The sequence below is a fragment of the Tupaia chinensis genome, unplaced genomic scaffold (genome assembly GCF_000334495.1).
Source record: "Tupaia chinensis unplaced genomic scaffold, TupChi_1.0 Scaffold143647_1, whole genome shotgun sequence".
NCBI classification, from domain to species: Eukaryota; Metazoa; Chordata; class Mammalia; order Scandentia; family Tupaiidae; genus Tupaia; species Tupaia belangeri.
The window spans coordinates 1,109,805-1,116,510 of record NW_006203496.1 but is presented as its reverse complement, the minus strand read 5'-3'; positions in this window follow the sequence as shown (position 1 = coordinate 1,116,510).

Genomic DNA, 6,706 nt, shown 5'->3' with positions numbered 1-6,706 from the left:
GGCGGCCGCGGGCCCCTTCACCTCTCAATGAAAGCCGGGAGAAGGAAGACGCGCACTGTCACCCGAGTGTCCCGAGATAGGGAGGGCGACCACCTTAGCCAAAAAAAGGTCACCCGAGAGGCTCTGTGCCTGCTCTCTCTGAGGTCAAGCGTGTGTCCAGCAGGTGCCTAGACAGGCTGCTCTCACAAGGAGCGGGAACTGGGGAGCGGGGATGGCAGTAGCAAAGGAGTGGAGGCAGGTAACCCTTCTATTGCACTTAGCCGTTTTTAGAGTGCAGGGTTTTGTTAGTTCTTCTTCAAACAGAGAGGTGTATGTCAGCGCAGGTGCTGGGATCCTCGGATCCTCGGGCTCCTCTGAGGGTTCCCAGGGATGTGTTTATTTTTCATCCACTGATTGACCATACTGAATCTTTATTCTATATTCACTCTCAGGACAAGTGAGTGAAGGGGGGGGGGCACTTTGCACATAATGAAGATGAGAATCATGTCCATGAAATAACTGGCCCAAGGTTACAGAAGTATTAAAGACCAATCTCAGTCCTTACCTGCAGCTCTTTTCTCAATCAGCTTTTCTCCTGGAAACTCTCTACCCGGCGCGGTGTGAAACCTGGTTCCACCCGTCTATGTGGGCCATTTGGGGAGAGGTCACTTCATCTCTCAAAACCTCCATACTTTTGTAGTTTAAAGGGGGTAGGGGGGACTTAAATACTGCACTCTCCCAGGTTTCTGTGAGAATTGTGTGTGTGTGTGTGTGTGTGTGTGTGTATGCACAGTGTCTATCCCATAAGACTAGCTTAGTAAATGCTAGCTCTTCATGTGGAGTCCCGTGTTGTTCCCAGCATTACGGTTTATATTCTCAAGCTAGACTGTTCATTTCCTTTTTAAAAAAAGACTTATTTATTTACTTTTTAATTTATTCATTCATTTATTTTAATCTGACCAGAGAGAGAGAGAGAGAAAGTAAGAAAACAAGCCACCAGGTTCAGAACTGGAACTGTGCTTGGCCATGTGGGAGTGTCCAGCACCTTAACCACTCCTCTACCTACTGGTCCCAAGACTGTTAATTTCTTTAAAAATTTTAAAAAATTTATTATTATTACTTTAATAATAATATTAATTCATTATAGGGCATGTGTACTCACACCGGGAGGAGAGTGGTGTGAGAAAGCAAGCTGCCGTATCTGGAGCTTGAACCGCAGTCGGCCATATGGGAGTCCAGCACCTTAACCACCACACCACCTACTGGCCCCTAGACTGTTAATTTCACAAAGGCAGGCATCGTCTTTAGTTTTCTTTCCTTTCTCTGCAGTTTTAAGAACTGTTCTCAATACATTGTTTTAAAAAAACTCACCTATAGTATGGCCGACCATTAAGGCGGGTCACGAGACTCATTTTGACACATCTGCCTGCAAGTGATAAAGGTCTGGGCCATCCCAATTGCTCTCTTCTTTACTCCACAGGAAATGTATGAAGTTTCATGGAAGGAAATGAAAGTTATCAAAGAGAGAATGAGAGTAACCGTAATTAGTCCAGCCAGCGAAATATTTATGACCCTTATCAAATTGTCGAGAGCTGGCCAGATGTACCGCTCATTTGCCAAGTAGGAGAAAGGAACCCTAATTCTAATCTTGAGTTTCTGATTACAGGCAAAATCATAAAATGCAGCTACTAAATATTATGATTATTTAAAATTTACTCTCCGAGGGGCTGGCAGGTGGCATGGTGGATAGGGGCAATGGACTCCCACATGACCGACCACAATTTAAGTCCAGGACCTGGTTTTCCCTCTCTCTTGCTCTGTCCCTCTCTGGTCAAATCAAAATAAATAAATAAAGTTAAATAAAATACTTATTTAAAAAAGCTATTTTCCAAAAAGGGAGAAAAACAGACTTTGTTAAGCATCACCCGCAATAAAGTACGGAGGGGCCAAGGGTTGCATCCACTGTCCACACTTCTGTTATCTCCCCCCTTGGTTTCTTGCCCACTCACTTTCCGTCAGAATAGAGACACGGGTTTGCTTTATGCATGCCATTCTCCTTCTGGAATGTTTGGTCATGATTGCCTTCTTAGATGCCGAATCATACAGCTACAGAGTCAGCATGAGTCTCTGCGTCTCTCACGCCCACTGAGACTCCGTTAACCATTCTTTGCAACTTACATGCGTTTCTGCTTTTTATTAAACTAATATCAGTTATTAGTAATAAGAGCACTGGGGGCCAGCAGATGGCATGGAGGTTAAAGCATTGGGCCGACACCACAATTCGAATCCCAGACTCACTGGCTTGAAGATCACGCTGGGCGCTTATGCGTGATCACCCAAAATCCTGAGAGGAGAAGGGATTGCAGCATGGCCGTCCCCCCAGGGGATGGTTTCTTATTTTCCATCCCTGTCTCTCCAGTGAGCAATAAAGAAAGAACAGCATTATGCAATGTCTTTTAAGTTGGCCGGGCTAGCCAAGCCATAGCACATATCCAGAATTCAATCTGCTAACATTACAGTGTGTGAGGCAGAGTGGCCCCCAAAATGATATGGCACTCAGCCTGGTCACACAGGCAGCAGCACAAAACGGCAGTGTGGAAGCCACACACCAGCCTGCAGGTTTGAATCCCTGGGAAGGGGATCACGGTGTGACAAGACTCTGTTGGGGTGCTTTTTTTTTCTCTGTCTGGTGCACACATGCGCTATCATGAATAAAATAAATAAACTTTAGGAAAACAAAAAGAAAAGATTTTTTTTTTAATTACATAGGGGGACGAGCAGATGGTGTAATGGTTACATTGCTGGACACCCATGAAGTTGACTGCGGTTCGAGTCCTGGACCTGGTGGCTTAAATCTCATGCTGGGCATGTGCATGCGTGCCCAAACTCCCGAGAGGAGAATGGAGGAGAAGAGATTGCAGCGTGGCCATTCCCCTCAAGGAGTGATTTCTTGCTCTCAGTCTCTCTGTCTCTCTCTGTCTCTCTGGCAAGTGCATGGGCCCTATAGCAAAAATCTTTCTAAAAAAAATTACATAAGAAGGTAACGTCCAAAATTATGTAAGATAAATCCCACTGGGTCACTGTGTATAATCCTTTTACATATTGACGGATTCCATTTACTCATATTTTGTTCAGGATTTTTGCATCTAAGTTCATGAGGGACATCAGTCCATAGGTTTCTTTGCTTTTGATGTCTTCGTTAGGGAGATAGTGGCCTTGCAGGGTGAGTTGGGGAATGATTCTTGTTCTATTTTCTGAAAGGGTTTGTGTAGAATTGGGATTAGTTCTTTAAATATTTAATAGACATAACTAGTAAGCTAAAATTATGTAGGATGATAAAACAGTTTATTTTTTAATAGATAAATCTCTTTCGAAACCCAGAAATAATTAACATGGAGTATTAGAAGCTTCGAGCAGTGGCAACACCATCGGCCCCTCATGGAGAGGTCCTGGCTTTGTGTCTTGGGAGCTCTGTGAGCACACAGAGTCTAGGGTGGATTGCTACATGAAAACCCAGTTGGGGGTAACTCTTTCACTCTCTCATGGAAAAAAGTTAATAAACTTTAAAAAATTACAAATGAAATCTATTTGGTTATGTCTATATATGCAGTTTAAACTATTTGGAAGTGTTTATGTTAGTCAATGAGACCTAGTATTATTCAAAAGCCTACTAAAGGTGCTGGTAACAATTTGCTAGACTTGGATTAAGATTTTTAGGTAGCCTGTGTAACAACAAAGATGCACATTGTTAAAGTTGTGCTTTTGCTAACATTGAACAGTAAAGGAAAAACAACTCAGGCTCCCTGGGTACTATTTCATCCAAGTTCTGTGAGCCAGACTCTCACTACAGACACCAAAAGCTCTGGGTCAACCCTGGGTCTTCGGGGTGGCAGGCCTTGGGTTCAGTGTTTCCTTAGCTCCTGCTCACAGCATGAGTCGCTATGAAACAGTCACTGTCACTCCTCTGACAGATGAGGAAACTGAGACTCAGAAAGCTCAGGTCAGACAGCTCACTGCAGGGAGCAGCTTTCTACCCGGAAGCTGGCTTTTCACCCGCTGCCATATGGCCCTGTATGAGAGAGCAACAGCCTGACACATGGTCTCCCCAGGACCAGAGAAAGGTTTCTTCTATTTTGTAATAATTTTTTTGAGGGACTTTTGCTATAAGACATGTGTGCACACCGGAGTGACAAAGACACAGACAGTGAGAAATTACCCCCCTGGGGGGATGACCATACCACAGTCTCTTCTCCTCCATTTTCTTCTTGGGATTTGGGGCATGCACACACATGCACCTGGCGTGAGTTTCAAGCCCCTGGGTCCAAGACTTGAACCACGGTCAACCACGTGGGAGTTCGTCTTAACCACTAAACTACCTGCTGGCCTCACTTTGGAATGACTTTTATTTGTTTAGGTTTTATTTCTTCATGAGAGAGAAGAGAGATAGGCACCTCAACAAGGTCCTCACACCGCGATCCACCCTGCCCTATCTCAGTGGACAAGAATGCCCCCCCACCTGCTCAGGGAGGTCCCACAAGGTGAAATCAGGACCCTCCCTTGGGAGTCCAGTTGCATTACTGCTGGGCCACCGCCAGTCCCCACTAGATAGAGATTTCCTAACCTTGGGCCCACCAATCCCAAGAGCTCCCTAGGTTCCAGAACGGAAAGCTTTCACTAACTTCTCATTGAATTGGGAACATCTGCAATTATGGGTGTGAGTAACAGACGCCAGTCATGCCCACACTCCTTTGTCATCATGCATCATGGAGCCTGCAGACATTTTCATAACTCATTACAATGACCTCATTGTGGAGATCACTCCTCTCAGATTCAGAAGTGTAGCATGGTTCGATCTCGTCCTTTCTTGCATCATAAACAAGCATGGGAATTATTGCGTCATAATTTGTTTCTATTCAAATACTTGCATTTCAGTATAATGGGCTTCCTTTGGAGTCTCCTGGACTTTTAGAAAATTTTCTATTTCTATTTTTTTAAATTTAATACAAATTGACTATATTTGATCAGATGTGCATGACTGAAAAAAAGAAAACCTGAGGGTCAGCAGGTGGTGTGGTGTGGTGTGGTGGTTAAGGCACTGAATTCCCATATGGCCAACCACGATTTGAGTCCTGGACCCAGTGCCTTCGAAGTCAAGCCTGGCACATGTGTGTGTGAGCTCAAAATCCCAAAAGGAGAATGGAGGGGAAGGGATTGTAGCACAGCCTTCCCCCTGGAAGTGATTTCTCACTTTTTCTCTGTATGTCTCTCTCTTTGGCAAGCACATCCACCCTATGGCAAAAACCTAAAAATAAATAAATAAATAAATAAATAAATATTTTTAAAGACAAAATAAAACTGAGAAGTGGTCAAAATTGTTCATGACAAAATTCTAAAACTTTCATCACTGCCACCCCATACCAGACTTGGTTCCCTGAGGTTGAGTCTTATTTATTATGTATTTGTTATAGGGCGCATGTGCTCACTGAAGACAGACCTAAGAGTGTGGGAGTAAAAAAGCTATAATCCCATCTCCTCCACTCTTGTCTTGGGATTTGGGGCACGCACTCACCTAGCCACTGGGTCTGGGACTTAGGCGGCAGTAGGCAACGTGGGATTCAGCTGCCTTAACTACCTCACAAACTGGCTGGCCCAAGGTCTCATTTTTATCTGTGCAGCTAAGGTCTGGCATGAAACTAGATTAAATGACTGCTCCCAAGGTCACCCACCTAGAAAGTGATAGGACCAGGTCTTTGTTTAATATTTATTTTATTCATGATAGAAAACATGTATACATGTACAAGGAGGGGAGAGAGAGAGACGCCCCCTTGACAGGGCCTTGTCACACTGCGATCCTTTCTCCAGCCCTCCTGCCCCTCATGATCTTGGTCTGGGTGTACCTGTCATGTTTCCAGGCCAATTCCAGAGTCCTCAGCACCAATGGCCACATGGCTTCCAGCTCTATAGTTTGATTTACTGCCAACTATGCCACTAGGCTGGTCTGGAACCTGGTCCAGAAACCAGGCAGAGAGGTCCTAGGACAAGAGCAGAGATGTTTCATCTAGCTAGACAAAATATTGTGTACCTGATTCTTTTAGAAAAAGGTACACGCACTTGCTGAAGAGAGAGAGAGAAAGAGAGGGAGAGGGAGAGAGAGAGAGAGAGAGAGTGAAAGCACCCTCCAGGAGGGATGACCACACTACAAACTTTTCTCCATTCTTTTCTCAGGATTTTGGGCACACGTTGGTGTTTTCTTGTTGTTATTTGTTTTTTCAAACCACCAGGTCCTGAACTCAAACCATGCAGTTGGCCATATGGGATCCAGCCATCTTAACAACCATGCCACCTGGCTGTTCTTCCAATTATTTAAATTATTATTCCGGTAGTTATTTTTTCTCTCCTTGTAAACGATGGAATGAAAAAGAAAAAAAGCCAACTGGGATGCTATTTTCAACCAGGTTTATTCTGGGACCTTCTCTGTCCTTGCACTGTGTAGGCTCGGAATAGCACATTATCTGTGACACCCCATCGCTGACTCCACACTCCTTCTCCTGTTCGACCAAGCCAAATTTAGGTCCTGCATGTCTGAGGGCCAAGGCTTCCTTGCCCTGCACTGCATGAAGTGTGATCCTGTACAGGAAACGTGTGGTCACTTGTCCATTGTCACTTCTAACTTGGGACATCTTAGCACCTGTGACAAGAGGGTGCCTCTTGTCTGTCACTCAAAGCA